This window comes from Salminus brasiliensis, chromosome 3, assembly GCF_030463535.1.
Source record: "Salminus brasiliensis chromosome 3, fSalBra1.hap2, whole genome shotgun sequence".
NCBI classification, from domain to species: domain Eukaryota; kingdom Metazoa; phylum Chordata; class Actinopteri; order Characiformes; family Bryconidae; genus Salminus; species Salminus brasiliensis.
The window spans coordinates 8410154-8428344 of NC_132880.1; the positions used below are offsets into that span (position 1 = coordinate 8410154).

Here is an 18191-nt window from a genome sequence, read left to right on the forward strand (position 1 = left end):
TAGCATGTTTAGAGGTAACATGCTAAATGCTACTAAAGCACCAGCCCTGAATTACCGCTAAACAGTTAGCATGTTTAGAGATAACATGCTAAATGCTACTAAAGCACTAGCCCTGAGGTAACGCACTAACTGTGAGCTAATGCGCTAGTCCTGTGGTAACAAGCTAATTGCAACTAAAGCACCACCCTGAATTACCACTAAACAGTTAGCATGTTTAGAGATAACATGCTAAATGCTACTAAAGCACCAGCCCTGAATTACCGCTAAACAGTTAGCATGTTTAGAGATAACATGCTAAATGCTACTAAAGCACTAGCCCTGAGGTAACGCACTAACTGTGAGCTAATGCGCTAGTCCTGTGGTAACACTAGGGTGCGAGCTGAAACACTAGCCCTCAGGCAACAATCTAACTGTGTGTTAGTGCACTAACTTGCAGGTAGCTGCAACATGCTAGCTCTAAGGAAAAGCACTACATTTAGTTAATTCACTTAGGCCTGAGCTAAGACGCAAGCCAAAAGCAGACTGTATTCTGAATTGAAAGCCTTGTCTCGATCAGATGTTCTAGAATAACATCCCAACAACAAATTATGTGAATAAAACAGGAAACCCACAGAAGCGCTAAGAAATGAGAACTAATCTACTGGCAACTATTCTCAATATCTGAGGACTAGGACATTAACAGAAGCCAGCTGTGCGCACATGGAGAGAAAGCCTGGTTATGCTTCAGCTGATTTACTATGCCTGTACTCCCGAAGGCTAACCCCCCTTACCTTGAGCGATCTGCCTTCGCACAAGGTTCTGTGTTTCAGAAAGCATCATACTTAACATGGGACTTTTGGCCTTGAATGGCGACTTTATTCCCTTTGAATAAAGGAAATCCCTGGAGTTGGGAGCTAATAATAAACTCTGCGTGCTTTCTCACAGGGCCAGATGTTGGGGAGCGCAGATTTGTTGATATTCCACGTCGCCTTTTTACACTGAGGAATGTATTTAGCCCAGCAAGCCCTCGTCTGACCCAAAGTTGTTGGCCTTGAGCTACTGCTTCTTTACAATTTCAACATTCGGAGACTTCTGCGTGTTTATCTGTGCATACACCAAGGTATGCTGAAAATGTGCCGTGAAATAAAGAGATGAGCCGCTGTGCCAGCGTGTTCTTTTGTGGACAAACCAAACTGTGAATAATTGAAGGGAACAAGTCCTTCACATCCCCAAGGCTCCAATTAGTTCACATCCACATGCAATCAGCTCACTGAGCAAGTGACACAGCAACCACACTGGGATCAGGCATTTAGCAGGTTTTCAGGAAGAACGCAGTAAAAAAAAGGGTGTTTTTAATGTGGTGACAGTACTACCTTTAATTTGTCACCAAGGCCATTTTCAACAGTCATATGCACTGGAAACGGGACCTCAACAGGCTTTCTCACGAGCTTGAACAAGCCGCCAACAAATAATTAGTAAGGCAATGGTCAGCTTATTTGGAAGGGTCACTTAAAGGGAAACTCCTGCCGAAATGAAAACTTTGCTCATTGTTTTATGTGTTGTAATCATGCCTACTCGCTTCCTGTCGTGCTTCTGCAGAAACCAACAGAGATGTTTTGGTTCAAAGACGATGGGAAAAAAAAATTCTGATGACATCACTTGAAGGTGAAAGGAACTTCTGAAAAACTATGACTGCTGCTGGACTTTTGGGGGAAGGGCTGTTTAAAAATGCTCCTGCTTTCAGTCAGGGTAGCTGTGAGGATTGGTTGTACCATGAATGCATGGTTGTATTAGCATAATGCATGCTGGGTAATGTAGTGAGAGAACAATGATGAACAGTACCACTAGTATTCTGTCACCGAGGCCATTTTCAACAGGCATGTGCACGAAAAAACAGGCTTCCACAAGGGCTTCCACTCAGTAGCTCTAACAAGCCTCTGACAATTCAGAATAAACACAGCTGTTTGCTTTTAGTGAGGTGATGGTCAGCTTACAAGGAAGGGTCAGCTAAAGGGACACTCCAGACAAAATGAAAACTTTCCTCATTGTTATATCTGGTGTAATCATGCCTAGTCACTTCCTGTCGTGGGTCTGCAGAAGCCTCTAGAAATGCTTTGGTTTAAAGATTAGGTAAAAAGCCCCTTCTGATGCTGGAGGTGGCTATTTTTGGAGGGGGGGGGTAATCGAAATGGTAATACTTGCAGTCTGGAGAGCAGTCAGGAATTGTTTTTTTGCATGGTTGTATTAGCATAATGCATGCTGGGTAATGTAGTGATAGAGCAATGATTATAAGATGTGAAAACAATTAGGAAACTGAATCTCAATGAGACCACAGATGCAGTGTTGCACTACTGGCACAATGTCACACAACTTGCACATAACATATCTAATGCTAGTTTGAGGTCAGAATGCCCCTTTTAACCCTTCGAACCCTTCCCTTCTACACAGGGTACATTAGAAATCTGTAATTTTTCAATATTTTTATGAATTATAGACGGGAACTAATTAATAGGGTATTGCTTTACCCCTTTGTCCAGATGCTGTGTTAGATATTCTCCGATAACGCTATATGTACTGTTGTCATACCATGTTGTTGCGCAATTGCTACAGAGGTGTGAAGATGCTGGCTAAATGCTAAGTGTGGCGGGTAGTCAATCTGATCGAGTCAATAAACTGTGATGGCAGGGTAAGAGCTATTCGGTCTGACTTTGCCATTGCGAGCCAGTTGATCTGGAAGGAACTGTAATGAATGACATCCCCTGTGAAGTCATGTGAAATGGCTCAAGCAGGCCCATACACTCAGAACAGTAGCAACCTGTTTCAGTTGGAATGCTTAACACAGTGCCTACATGTCTACACACTGCCATGCTTTGGTGTGTGACCTACTGCTGTGCCTGGGCTTATCCATCTATCGCTCTCGCTCTGTCTCTCTCTCTCTCTCTCTTTCTCTCTGTGCACCCACTGCTGCCAACTCCTCCAGCGCCAAGCCCACCACCAGTCACTGGCCTGAGCAAGTGCCCAAAACAGCTGATACTAGATCCAACACGAATACACACACACACACACACACACACACACACACATGAAAATCACTGACAGTATTAACTAAATATGTGTAACATGTGCGGGCAATACATGGATATGTGTGAAATATATGAAGGGTTGTTGCAAAACATATGTATAATAAGGCGTGTAATAAGGGCATGGACCATATATACAATATGTTATGCTTATATGATGATTCATTTTGCTGTTATTAGAGAAAGAAAATGTGTTTTAGAGATAAAATAGGTAATGTTAAGTTTTTCTGGGCATTCTGATTTCATACACTGCAGTTCTATGGCAAGTAGTGCGATCACAGTTATCATATTAGTCCTACTAAGAGACAATACTCAGCGCTGAAAAGGTGACAAGTTCACAAATCAATCCCCTGTAGCGAGGCCTGGTGGCGTCATTTCTAGGAAAAAGCTTCATTGATTTTGACAGGAAAAGTCTGGTGCACCCTAAGACTGAAACACTATGGAATTATTCAATTCTTTGAGTTCAACAACTGTAAAGATACTGATACAAAAACAACTGTACAAGTCCAGGTAAAAAAAGTCTTGTTTTCAAAGTCTTGTTATTATTGGACTGTTGAACCAAATCTCTATTTGAGAGCCACGTCTATTATAAATGATAAAGTCTATCCTACAAAAAATTACGCTTCTACTTAATCCATAACGAGACTGGCAACGTGTTCAAATAACACTCAACATGGCATCTGTTAATGGATGCGGTTAAAGTACTGCTATTCAACAAAATGACCCAAACCCCCTCACCAAATATATTATATCTTGTAAAAATAGAACAGCTCGATTTTTATATTTTGGGTTTTATATGTAATATTTTTCAGTTTTGGGTATTTTGGTCTTCCCCCTTTCACAGACATAGAATCTTGGTCTCATATAACTGGAAACCAGTGCAAAGACGGCCGCCAAGTCAACAGGACCCCGAGTGCTAGGCCCTCGATGGTTGCCACTTGAAATGTAATTTGTACACAGTGGCTAAGGTCTACGACAGTCCATAGAATGATCAGTTTGAGACCATTGCCAAATTCTTTTTGATGCTGTTGTAGGCAGCTACACGCCCTGTCTAGCCCCAAATACTATAAACACATAGATCCTCAATATGTAGATACGAAGGAGCTAAAGTTTGTGAGGGGGGCCACACTTGAAGATCCTCCTTTCAATCAAACGTCCTATAAATGTCCATCTATGACTTCAGTTTCCCGTGACGATGGTTTCGCACCCAACCACCATACTATCCCCTCCCTGTTCCTCAGTCTTCTTTCAGTCCACATCTGTTAATGCAGCCTGAGCTAAAAGCAGAAGTTGCCCCCTTACAGTCACACAAGCTCTTCTCAGAACATTAAAGCCACCCGCCTAATACGGTGTAGGCCCCCTTCTTGATGTCAAAGCAGCTCTGTCCCGTCGAGGCATGGCACCAAGACGTAAGCAGCCGATCCTTTAAGTCCGGTACATTGTGAAGTGGGGCCACCATGGAACACACCAATGAGCCTTGGGTGCCCATGACCCTGTAGCTCGTTCCCCTAATCAGTGGCTCTGACCACTGCATACTAGAAACACGCGATAAGACTACTGGAGGTGTTCTGACCCAGTCATCCAGCCATCACAACTTGGATCGTGCCTATGTTTTCCTGCTTCCGGCACGTCAACTTCAAGAACTGACTGTTCACGTGCCGCCATAATAACGGGAGAGTTAATGCCGCTCACGTCACCTGTCAGTGGTTTTAATGTGATGGGTCAAAATAGGCCAAAACAAATGGATTCTGCTGCATACTGGGAACTGCTCAAATAGATATTGACTGCAGCGCTGTAACAGCAAACAGGCTGGCGTAGGAACATATGAATGTCAGAGTGTATTTGTGTTACTTTGAGGCAGCCGGCCTACTTTTTAGGAAAGCAGGCTTGTGTTAGTGTGTGGTTTTAGAAGGCGCTTCCTTTTCAGTCGTTGTGTCATCCACTGTATGCTTCTATATCACTGACCACGCAGCAGCCTTCTCTCAACACTGGCTTAAAATCAATCAGCCAATCATCTGAAATGGTGTGGGAGGGGGTGATGCTTCAAACTGTAAACTGTACAGAAAGTTGAACCTCAAAAACGCAGGCCGATGTGCACTGAAAATATCACATACTAATTTGCTACTAGCCTGAATTAGCATGTCATTTGATTATCTTAATGTCCTGTTAAGTGCACTGTGCTTATCAATGAACAGGCAATCCTGCACATACAGCGTTTGCATACATGTGAGCAGCAGGTAGTGTAGATAGTGTTGGTAGAAAAATGGCAGAAACAGCTTCTCTAAGACAAAGAAAGACCCCCAACCAACACTACCGACACTACCTGCTGCTCATCTATGCAAACGCTCTATACACTGGGTTGCCTGTTCATTGACAAGCACAATGCACTTAACAGGACATAGCAGATAATTAAATAACATGCTAATTTAGGCTACTGGCAAATTAGCATATGCTACAAATTAACACAATAAACCCTAGGCTTATTATTCAGTTATTAATCCTAATGCAGAACACCCTTTACATATTATTTGGTGACCGTTTAATATAGCACATCATGTGGAGTCCCACAGGGTTCTATTTTAGGGTTGGTGAAATTGATGCTAATTGTGGCAGTAATGTATAATTAATTACGAATGAAGAACTGAAGTATGGGCCTTACAATGGCACAGGGTTCAAGGGGGTAACCTAATGGACCAAATTCGACGTCAGAAGTTTAGCTTTTTAAATTCTGCCCTGGAGCTACGAGGCTAATGTAGCTCTTTAGAATGATAAAGTTTTCTAAGTCAATGAGCAAACCGAACTATACGTCAGCACGATTAGAAGCAAACAATGCTAACATCTGCTGTCACCTAAACCGGGCACCTCAACTCTGCAAATTAAATTCTTCACGCAGAGCCCCCTCCCAGCCCCCCCTCGACTTAATACGAGTGATTAAATCATTTTTCCCCCTCCCTCAGCCCTAATTTCACCCGATACAGGGGCTGTGCTCTGAGCCTGGGCGTGCTCGCTATTGATCGTTGGACTGAGCAGATTACCCTAATAGCTGGATTACCACCCACATGTTGGCCACTCGTGGCCCGAGCTGCTCAGCAGTGGTGCCAGCTCCCTGTCAAATGACCAGAGGAACAGTATGGTCAGGACACACTGTTCAAGAAGTAGCGTGCGCTTGTACTGTAGAATTCAACAAAGGCTTGGCGTATTGGACGTATGACCTGCAAGAATGTTCCTCAGAATCTTCTCATTCTAGAAGAACGGGTCTGTGACTGTATTAAGTATTTTGCCAGATTTGGGGCCCAATGCAACACCATTTCATGGGGGCCCAAAAGTTTAATTCTATTTTTTCATAGACTAAATAAGTCATACCATGTTTATCTTTACAGAAAATGAGACGGTGACAGTCTAAGCCCAGTGTTTGTTAGCAAAATTAGCCTAGTTCTAAAATTAAAAAAAGGAAATGTCAGATATCAAGCACGTCTCGGCTGATGGACTGCTACTGGGGGAAAACGATCAATTACTCGCTGACTAGATTTTTTATTTTTTTTCCCGAACCACTCCTTTAAAGTACATACAAGAGGTTTCCTTTGGATGTAGAACCAATCGACCAAGCGAAGCTCCACTTAAGCTTTCAAAAGTTTCTTTTTGTTGCAGAGGGTTTATATAGAACTACTGCTTTTGCTTAGAAAGCCCTTAAAATGCCCTTTTCTTAAAGGTGTACTTTGAAAAAGGACTGTTTAAGATGTTGTTCACACCTAGTCAGTGCTATCTCAGTCAAAGGCAGATGTACAGCAACACAAGGGAATGCTTTGAGGTTCTTTACCGTACAACAGAAAGCCCTTCTGGATTTGTTTGTATAGCAGCGGCTTGCAGATGAGGCGATATTACAGTTGGCTTTGTGTCGTGAGTCGGGATGACATACAGCGAGCTCTTTATCACACGCCAAGTTATTCAAATGACTCTCAAACTGACACAGTAGCCCTATCACTGACATGGTGACTCACTCTCCCTCTCTGTCTTCACTGCCTCTCTCTCACTCTGTGTGTCCATCCCTCTAACTCAATGCAGGTTCTGAAAGCGCTGCACATTAGTTTAATTTCATAAACGGTTACATAACGGCAAATGTAATCAACAGCTGGGTCACCAATACCGTGGAAAGCTCACATCGACACACGAAGCTGTGGTTTGTCATGTCTGAATGGAGACTGATAGTAATAATTGCTAAACAGGCCTAAATTGCTTTAGGATCACAATAGCATTAAAATATTAAAGTTGCCAATGCAAGCCTTTTTTTTCTTTTTCGGTGCATCCAGATGGGGGTGAGGGGGCTGAAAGCCTATTCAGCCAGTGGAAAAAAAGGAATTCCAGTAATCTGCTGCTGATCCCTCACAATGGCACCCTTGTGCCTTTTGTTTTGGTCAGTCACCACTACTACATCCATTCTCAATGACAAAACTAGCAGTGTTAATGGTCCCCTCGCAAGAAGGCCAGGCTGGAGAAGTTGCTGGTTAGGCTAGCTAGCTGTGCACGGGTCAGCACAAGTTCAAGCTGTGAACTATATAGGCCAATATCTCGTACACTGACCAGGCAAGTGAGCTCAACCATCACACAGGCCTAAACCAGCCAAAACGGTCATCTATAGGTGCTGATATGTTCTTATTCTCTGTAGGCGCTCCCTGCCTGACCCAGATCTAGGTTGTAGACAGCTGTCTAAGCTCTCCCTGGTGAACTGCGGCATTGCTGAATAAAACGCCGCTTTGTGTGAGTGTGTGTGTGTGTGTTGTTTTTTTTTTAAGCGCACAGCATTCCCATCCACAGAGAACCTCAAGCTCTTCCTCTGCTCCAAACTGAAGGTCATACAGCTTCCTGTAACTTCACAGTTAATCACACAGCCATGAGCGCTACTTCTATTACCATCGGGTCGCCTGGGCTCCCTCTTCAGATTAAAACCAGAGGCTGCTGAGCTCTCCGACAGATCATGCGCTTCACATGGCAGAGAGAAGTCCCACACTTCTCCACCACAGATGAGCACGGCTGATTGGCCTTCTCGAAAGGTGTGCAGTGGGCGAAGAGACCTCAGTCAGCTGCTATAAACAATGCCTGGCAGCTGTAAATAAAAGGGAAGTCAACCTGAACTCGAGAGCAGCTCCATGCAAATACCCTAACTGCTGTCTGTAATTGAGGAAGCTACATGAAAAGGGGGTTAAGGTTTAGGGTCTCGGCCTTGTTATGCTAGAAAACAAAGAGTAAGAACCACAGAGATTCTGGTGTGATTTCAGTGTGGACGAGGGGGACATATACTATAATATTGTCTACTGATGTTTGTCCCACCATGAAACTGTACCGAGAACTATCAAACATACACTCTTCATAACTACACGTTAGTTATAGGGGTATCCTTCCTGCATAATTTAAACATTTAGACGTAAACAAAGTCAGTCAGGGTGGTCTGGAGTGAAGTGGAAACCTGTCAGCTCTGATTTCTTTACAGTGGTGATGATAGGAGCCAGGAGGTGCAATGTATGTATTCAGTGGAATACAGGTATGTCAGTTACTATCCTAAACCACCAGTGATGCCACACATTTCAACATGTAGTACTGTGGTATATCATGGTAAAACAGTGGTATATCCAGAAATGCATATACTAGAAGTGTTTTTGAGGGTCTACTTTGCCTAACAACATCCCTGCATGTACCCCTCCACCATGAATGGCTTTTTAAAGTAGGTTTAAGGCCAAAAGCTCTTCTCAGAACTACCGTCTCAGACATCAGGCAACATGGATGGAGTTTCCCATCAAAAATCAGAATGACTTTGTCATTATGAAATTATGAAAATATGGTATCCCTTTAAGAGGTTTTAACAGCCTTAACAAGCAACCTCACATTTTTTAAGCACACATTTCAGCTTGTAGCTCCAGCTCACAAAAAAAGTCCTGCTTGTCGAAAACAGGAGCCCCTCATCACAAAGCGGCGTGCATTAAGCCGGTGTGCTGACGCCATCACATCAGCTCCCTGCTCATGCTCCCCTGAGCCCTGATCCAAGCAAGTCCAGCCCCATGATGCAACCCAATCAAGTCACCGGTCAGTGCGCACCATTCATTATCTGTAAGAACTCTTCCACAGCCTTCCAGGTGTGGTAGCACATCATTAGTATGATCACATGAAACCACCATAAGAACATAGCCAGGGCTTGATAGACCTGAAAGGTCTGATGAAAAAGAGAAAGGAAGAGGGGGGGGGGGGGACAATAGCTGGTCTACTCACAGAAAGAAGAAGGAGGAGGAGGAGGGGAGGGGGGGGGGGGACGGTTGGAGAGCGTTAACACTGAAGTGTAGCAAGTGTGAGATTGAGTTTCGCTGTAGGCTGTGTAGTCTTACCGTGGGCGTTTAGTCTTTAGGTGGCCTAGCCTGCGTAAAGACGCACAGATAAAGGACCAGGGCTCATGGAGGAGTTTTAAGAGGCTCCTTTCTCCTGCTCTCCCCGTCTGAACAATGTTATTATTCGCAATATCCCGTGAGTTCCCCTTCCTAACTCCATGCAAACACCTCGTAGCTTCTCCTCCAGCTCCCTGTAGAAGGCTTTCCGTGCGTCGCTAATGGTAAATGCGAGCTGACAGGCGTCTGGGCTTTAGGAGAGGGAGGAAGATAAAAAAAAAAAACTGAACACAACAACACAAAAAAAAAGTAAGGAGCAAAGCCCCGCCCTGGAGTAGTAACAGACTGCAAAGTAGCCTGACAGTGGCTTAGATTTATCAGCCCTGGCCATCAATAGGCCCTTGATGTCTCCTACTAGTGAACTAGCTGTGTGCGATAGAAGAGACACAATAGGCACTGGGTGCTGTTCCTCAGCTATTCACACGCCCGATCAGCGCACTGGATGTGGGGAAAGCAGACAATGCAGGCTTGCACAACCTGAGCTGACATTTCCTATGACCCTCTTCTTGATAAATGCTCTTATCTTCATAAAAGATCAAAAAAAAACAGCACTGTAAACAATGCAAAATCACGCTAAGTTGAACTAAACCACGCGAGTCCGATTATTAGCTCTTTTTAGGGTGTAATTACAACCATAACTCCCAGTAAAATGACCGTAAATGGCTCTGGAGTCGAAGCCACTGACCTAGGATCAGCGCTCATTGGTCCACGCAGTGTAATAACGGTGCCATGGAAACGGCACACGCTGATCCCAAGCCAGCCCTGCTGTTAGGAGAAGTTTGGGACGTAAATACGAGCTTTTCCGATCAGACAAAACAGGATATTACATATTATATTCAGACAGAAACATCAGACGCTTCTAATGAGCGCTAATTAGGGTCGAGGGGACATTTCTGGAAGGGTTTCGGGCTCCATCAAACTCCGTAACTGAAAGTTAGCTAGCGTGTAAACACGGACACGGACGCTACGGTGAACCCGCAGCTCCTTCCGCTAGCTAAGTCCATCCCTACGCCCGGACAACAGTGCCAGGTCCACCGCGGAGCAGCGGCTCAATCGCTGAAGCCACGCGGGGGAAACTTCCTAAAAATAGCGCATCAGGAAGCTGAGGAGGTTACGGCAGAGGCTCTACAGGCGACAAGCGAGCCTTTGTGATTTGGCATTCCCTCAAATCGCCCCGGGAAACTACTTTGCCACATCGCTCCAGCTCGACCCGGCGGCTCGGGGAACGCTCCGGCCACCCGCCTGCCTCCTCCTCAACGGCGCGAGCCACATTCCCATCACCGACCGCCTGCCTGAGGAGGCTACAAAACCGTCGCCAGTGCCCCCCTCCCCTCCTCCTCCTCCTCCTCCTCAACCTCCTCCTCCTCTGCCTCCCTCCCTCCCTCCTTCCTTCCTTTGCTCTCCTCTCAAAGTAGGCAAGAGTGATCCTTCCAGCGAAGATAAGATATGACGGTGGGAATAGGTGCAATCTCCCAAATGTGAAAAGTGCCCTCGCGCAAGCAGAAATTCGGATCGTTAAACTTACCTCAGGCCACGCAAATGACGTAATGAAGTTGCGAGAGCTGGCGCGAGAGAGGCAACGTTAGCCTGACAACAAACGCAAGGTGACACTCACTCCGTGTGCGGAGGGGGAAGAGGAGGAGGAGGAGGAGGAGGAGGAGAGGGAGGAGAGGGAGGAGAGGGAGGAGGAGGAGGAGGAGGGGTGTTATAGGGAAATGGCAAACCGAGCCGCTTCCATCTCCTCCCGAAAGTCCACTAACGGTCCGGCGAATGAAGAAAGCGCAAAAACAAAAAGAGGGGTCGTCTGGAGTGAACTTCCCCGCAGGGGACGCACCGGGAGCCGGGCGATGGTAGCAGCGATCCGCGCTCAGGGCGACACCTGGAGCTGGAATGGTTCCTCCCGCTCGCCGCTACTAGCTATTGTGTGCTCAGCACAAAGTTGTGATGCGGAAAAGTGTGTGTGTGTGTGTGTGTGTGTGTGTGGATGGAAGGGAGAGCAGCGTGTGCAACTCTTGAGCAAACACAGAGAGAGAGAGAGAGAGAGAGAGAGAGAGAGAGAGAGAGAGAGAGATAGAGAGAGAGAGAGAGAAATAAAGAGAGAGAGAGAGAGAGAGGCAGGGAGGGAGAGAGAGATAGAGAGAGAGAGAGAGAGAGAGAGAGAGAGATAGAGAGAGAGAGATAAAGAGAGAGAGAGAGAGAGATAAAGAGAGAGAGAGAGAGAAATAAAGAGAGAGAGAGAGAGAGGCAGGGAGGGAGAGAGAGATAAAGAGAGAGAGAGAGAGAGATAAAGAGAGAGAGAGAGATAAAGAGAGAGAAAGAGAGAGAGAGAGAGATAAAGAGAGAGAGAGAGAGAGGCAGGGAGGGAGAGAGAGACATCACTACTGATGTGGCTGCTGTTGATGCTTCTTCAGACTGAAAGTCTTAAAGGGAAGTTCTAAAGGGAGTAGATCAGGGAGACGCAGGCCACTCAGCATCTGCTCAGACCTCTCTTCCTTACACAGTACAGTATAGGTAGACCTCTTAAGTGTACATAGCAATTACATGGGTCTACACATCATGCCACCCACCCATCCCCATGTAATTATCCCCGTGTAATAATCACGTTCAAAGAGACACACAGGGAAGAATGCAACGTTTTTGTGGATACGTGACTTCAATGTTCACTCGTTGCCGAGCCCGGTATTTTGTGTTGGTGTTGTTTTGTGTAAAACTCACAAAGGAATCACGTTTGCTCTTGTAGGATTGTTGGCGACGTCTTTACGCATCTTGCAGAACTTGCTAGGGCCGTGTTGGAAGTTGGGATCTCTTGTAAATGAATAAGCGGACGGTGGAATGGCTGAATTCACCCTTCCCAGACTCTGGAATCTGCATCTACAACCTTCTCTCTGAAGGCCTAAGAGAGCTCTTTGGATCTTGCCATGGTGGGAGTTTACCACTCACTCCAACAATCAAGAACAATCATAACTATAATTATAATAATAAACCAAAAAAACCCTTTCAACCTTTAATGGAAGTGAATTTTTTAGGACTATTCCTGTTTGTCCGTTCGTCAAAAACTTTGGGAAACTGTAAAGAACATCTGCCAGATTCAAATAATGTCGAAAGGGAAGAAAATCAAGGGCAAAAATGGAGACAATATGCACCGAACAGCCATAACATTAATACCACCTCCTCGGTCCTATACGCATTGTCCGTTATATCAGCTCCACTTATGCTGCATTCTGTCTGAACTGGGTTGTCAGACTGTCAGTCGGATTTTCTACTCGGAAAGTCGGGAGAGCCAACTCACCAAGTTTGAAAAAATCCAAGATGGCCGCACAGCACATCAGTAGTACCCAACACAATCAGTAGCACCATACTATAGTTCATTAGCTCCTCCATCTATTTGTGTCTATTTGTTGTTTTAATCAACTGGTATCGCTTACGGTGCTAACCTGGAATAAAGCTACCAATGCTAACCTGTCACAGCTGGACTGAGAACAGTCCACTAAGCAGAAATATCCAGCAGAAGGTCTAGAGATGACCAACACAAGCTGTGTTGCATCCTACAAGGTGGACCAACTAGGTGTCTAATAGAGTGGACAGTGAGTGGACAGACACAGTGCTCCTATATGTAAGTGGAGCTGATATAACGGACAGTGAGTGTAGAAAGAAAACCCAGAAGAATAAATGAGGTTCATCAGACCAGGCTACGTTTTCCCAGTCTTCAACTGTCCAGTGTTGGTGAGCCTGTGCTGAGCCACTGCAGCCTCAGCTTTCTGTTCTTGGCTGACAGAAGCAGAACCCGATGTGGTCTCCTGTTGTTGTAGCCCATCCAGCCCAAGGTTGGACGTGCTGTGTGTTCTGCTGATTACCACAACTGAACAGAGCAGTTATCTGAGTTACTGTGGCCTTTCTGTCCACTCCAACCAGTCTGGCCATTCTCTATTGACCTCTGCAACTTCCAGTCACTGGGTGTGTTTTCTTTATTACGCCATTCGAGCGACTGCTGTGCTGAAAATGCCGGCAGATGAGCAGTTGCAGAAATACACAAACCAGCCTGTATTGCACTAACAATCATGCCACACTCAAAAGTACTGAGACCCTGAGGATCAGGATTATATCTGGATGAGGCCAAGCCACATAAAAATGCAAGAGGAGGAGATCTGAGACGCATTTGAGCCCACATGTTATTGCAGTGTAAACACATCTGTCTCACCAAGACGCAATCGACAACCAAAACCCCTCCCAGTACAACCAAAACACCAGTAATAGTTGCTGTGCAGTGAGAAGAATTTGGCAATATTGCGTCCCACACAGGAAACGGATCCCAGTCTGACTAACTGGACTGACTAACCCAGTATAAACACATGTGGCTAAAATGTAATCGAGATACAATCCAGATACCAGTCACATGAAGTGACCGGGCGTAAACTTCCCCACGTTCTGAATTCCTTTGTGCATATATATAAACCATTGTGCGTGCTGGACCTGACACTTGCAGCTGCATGGGCTCTTTTTTTCGAATCTCATCCTGCACCTCACTGGTGGTGGAAAGTACAGTGGCTCCTCAGGTTGTGCTCTAAATTACAGGGGTGATTTGATATGTCTCAGGAGCATCGTTATCGAGTCTTAGCAGGGGCTGTGACAGCTGTCGCTGTGGCTGCTGAGGCTGTGCGCCTCGCCCTGACATTAAACAATACTCCAGCGTGGGCCATGTGTCTGAAGCGGCATGCAACCTGACTCCTTGGTCTCCACTTACCTCGCTGACACTCAATTCCACACCATCATTACCACCCCCCCCCATGATTAGCCACCAAAGCACACTGTACTGGCCTAACATTAGGCATTAATCAACCCATCTGCACGAGGGTCCGTCTGCCCATCAGAACCCCTTATGTTTGTCTGGCTCATATGAGTAATCTTTCTTTTATTCTGATAAACGACCCTTATGTTCCAAAAGCCGGAGAGTTCCAGAAGATGTGAGGCATGCTTGGGTTCTGCACATCTAGCACCGGCATTCTTGTCCAGGCCTTGTGTTTTTTGAGATGTACATAGGAGTCTGAACATGAGGTTGATTGATGTTTTTTTGGTGGGGGAGGGGTAGATCTGAACTCTTCCACCCCTCCCTTCCTCGTGAGCACACACAAAAGCTCAGACGAGTGTGTGTGTGTGTGTGTGCCTCTAGTCTGTGACACAGGAGGACCGTGATGAGTACAAATGATTGCAGTATGCTGCTCCAGTAAATACTGACGCTTGTAAAGAAATGTGGTATCTTTTTTATATGTGTGAGGTCTGTATCTATGGGCATACATCAGGTGTTAGTTAAAAGTTATGGATACATTCTTTCTCTATTGAATCCCAATGCATTCGGTACTTCACCTATTCAACAGTAGCTTTCACACTAACCCAAAAACAAAGCGCTCAAAAAGACAAAGACAAAGAAAAGGACAAAGAAAAGTGGTTACTTTGGTATTGGTTTTGATTCATCTATGAAACCCTCTATCAAAACCCCCTACCGGTTCCTAAATGACTTCTCGCCTTAGACGTTGATGATAATTCCAGGAACAACCTCATATTGAACCTTTACAGTATTGGGAGGTTCTTCAAGTACCAAGGTCCCTCACATTTTGAGAAATATGCAGCGAAAGCCTTGTTCCAGGGACCACCAGCGGGCTGAGGAACACAGAACTGCAACATGTGGCCCTCAATAACAACTTACTGTGTAATTCTCTTGGCCCTGTTTTGACTTTGGGGTCTTTCTTATGCTGATGTGGGGAAGAGTGGGGGAAGTAGTCTGAGAATACTCCGCCTTCAGGTCAGAGTTCAGGGGCTCCATAGCTATGTGTAATGTTTTCCTCTTCACCAAACCAAGTCTTCAAGGTTTGGAGGACACACTCCTAGTAAAAGCCGGTGTTACTTTCAGGCTTTGGGCTTGGGTTGTAGTGTGATCTTGGAGTGTAGTGTGTTTTATCATCATATTTAGACATCACGTTGCTCCGGAAGTCCTTACTGATATAACAGCACCTCGGGAGAATACATTGTAGACGGAAAACAACAGTAATTACAATAATTGACTTTATCTGTAAGCATTATTTAAACTAAGCTACACACTAAACTTCCACCAGTGCTTAATAACCTATTTCTTCAAATAGAGATCAATAGATATTGATTTGTCATGTTTAATAAGTTGTATGTTATACTTCAGTATAACAAGTATATCAACAAGTATACTTTGCAGTCTAAACATCATAAATAGTGTCTTGGTGGGGGCTATGCCAACGTGCTTCCTCCCTGTGACCGGACCATTTATTTTTCCAGCCTGTGGCTGCTTAGGCCGACCTGTTGCTGTGACAGCAGAAAGTTGGGAGTATCTGGTCATATGGGGTGGGGGAGGGGTCAGCGGCAGCATTCTGCTCTGAAGACTAATCTAGCCTTAGACACAAAGGGGGGGCTTGAACTGCCGGGACGGGGCGCAACATATTTTTTTCTGGTTTCAACCACAGGTCTGTAGAGTTCGTCTGTTATGCTATTGATTAGCCGTTGGCTGCTGCACTTTGGTGAAATGCAGGTGCTTCAGGGGAATTCCACTCTCCAGTCTAGTTTTTTAGCTCTGGTTTCGCATTAATAAATCTTGTACATACAGATGTACATAGAGTCTTTCAGAGGGGTTTGATGTTAAATGCACCAATCTAGAGAAATGTACTGACTTAGTGGTGGTGATAGGAATCAGACATCCAAAGCATTTGATGCCTCACTGAAATACATCACAGAAAGTGATTAGACCGACTGTTTAATGCCTGAGAAATTGCTTTACCATAGTTATGAGAAAAGGTTTTGACTTAAACACATTTTGTAAATGTCATTCATGGCGGAGAGGTACATGCAGGGTGTTGTGAGGTGACCCAAAGTCCCAAAGTTTACAATATTTATTATTCAAATATTTATTCAATATTTGGTTTTAGGTAGCAAATATACTGCATACATCTGCCACGATGCCTGGTGCCCATCCAAGCCTCTTTTAAAAAATCTGTGGAATTCTTTATTAAAGCAGCATTATGCAGGAATTAGTGTTTCTTGCTACTGGGCTCCCCACTACACTCTGGAAGTGTAATTTGTGCTGTGACCCACTCCTAAAAGACACACTTTACACATGCATTTCTGAACAAGCTGAGAAATTTAGACCCATCACTGAAAGTGGAAAAAAAAATGTGGACTGATGTAGTAGAGTACAGTATTTTTTACACAAATATGACTCGGATCATGCAGCATTATGCAGTTCTTGCGATTGTTGTCCTGCCTGCTTCTCCAAAGTTGCATAGTGAGAATGATAGATACACTATTCAATCTGTTACAAGTCAGTGGAGCATCAAAATGATTCTGAAATAGTTATTTTAAGGTAAAATTCTACATATCGCTGCTTTAATGTAGGCCTAACCTTGTAATTCCAAATACAGCAGTTTATGTTACCTCCACAGTGACAGACTCTCAATATAAGACAGTCATATAAGTTAGGTCAGAGGATTGAAGCATTTCCTGCTTCAACCACCTGTTCAACAGTGGTTCAACAGCTGGAACAAAGGAGTTTAGGTATTATTATTTAGGAATTCCTAACATTCACAGGAAGATGCCCAAATCTAAATGGACTCTTTGGATATTCTGATAAGCAGATATGGTACAATTCATGGTTTGCAGTTTTACAGTAATTCATTAGGCCCGAAAATGTCCCATATATATATTACAGGTTCAAGGAAGTCCACTGATACTATTCCATCAATAATGTATACTGTTATCATTCGTTGTGTCTTATGTGTGTGTGGGTGTCCAACCTGTTTGAGCCATGCATGTAACTACACCAATAATGCTCATAACACTCGGTAACAAAACCGGGCAAAGCTGCACATACTCTTCTGTTGTCAATTACAGAGCAAATTGCATTTGTGTAGTCCCACACCATCCATCAAAGCACTGGTTCTTTCATCTACCGGTGTCTCTTTGTACCTGTAATTCGTTTTGGGACAGGAGATAGACTTCATTAAATCGGTGAAAGAAGAATGCAGAAGGTCATATTTCCTCATTGCGGCTGTTTCAGGAGCCTCGTCTAATAGATTTGTTTTGTCAGGCCTCGCGAAACACGTGAGTCTGCAGTGTTTAAATGTCATTACTCTCGAGCAGAGCCGGCGCCGGATTTAGCCATGTGTGTTCCAAGGGGGCTTTTATGTCCATGCCCTACTGCATCAGTGCTAGCTTTGCTACTTCCCAGCTGTAACGCTAACCTGATGGAGTTGAGCCCTGTTTGTCAGTATGCGAGCCTGGAGGAGAGCTGTTTCTTTATCATCCTTATGGAGTAGCAGATCCATGATAAGGCAAGCATGCTAATGATCATTGCGTTATCCACTTGCTTACTAAATTCTTTTCTTAGAGAAAAGAAACATTTTTCTTTATAGAAAAAGAAACAGGTGATGCTATCAGTTTCTGCTTCTCTTAAGCTTATGCCATATGTTAGCCTTATGGTTGTTATAGATTTCATAAGCTTGATAGCCCATCCTTTGATAGATGGCCTTTGATAGTTATTACTAAATTGATTCCAAACACTTTGTGTACATCTTTTCAATTGAATTATGAATTAATTATTGTTAATCAATTCATATTCATCTACATACCTTGCTAAGCACTTGCGGTTGATTACTATCACTTCCTCATTCTCTTAAGCATGTGCAACATA

At 44.5% G+C, this 18191-nt stretch overlaps 1 protein-coding gene across 4 annotated transcripts in view; it reads right to left on the minus strand.

Annotated features, from left to right (window-relative positions):
- znf516 (zinc finger protein 516) overlaps positions 1-11300 on the minus strand; it is a 66061-nt gene extending 54761 nt beyond the window's left edge. For 3 of the 4 annotated variants that reach the window (XM_072675357.1, XM_072675354.1, XM_072675358.1), the window contains exon 1: positions 11013-11300. The gene's annotated coding sequence lies outside the window, so the exon portion shown is untranslated. Of the gene's footprint in view, positions 1-9430; positions 9660-11012 lie in introns of those variants that run through there. The other variant, XM_072675355.1, reaches the window with a different exon arrangement.
- Between the last annotated feature and the right edge of the window lie 6891 nt (positions 11301-18191).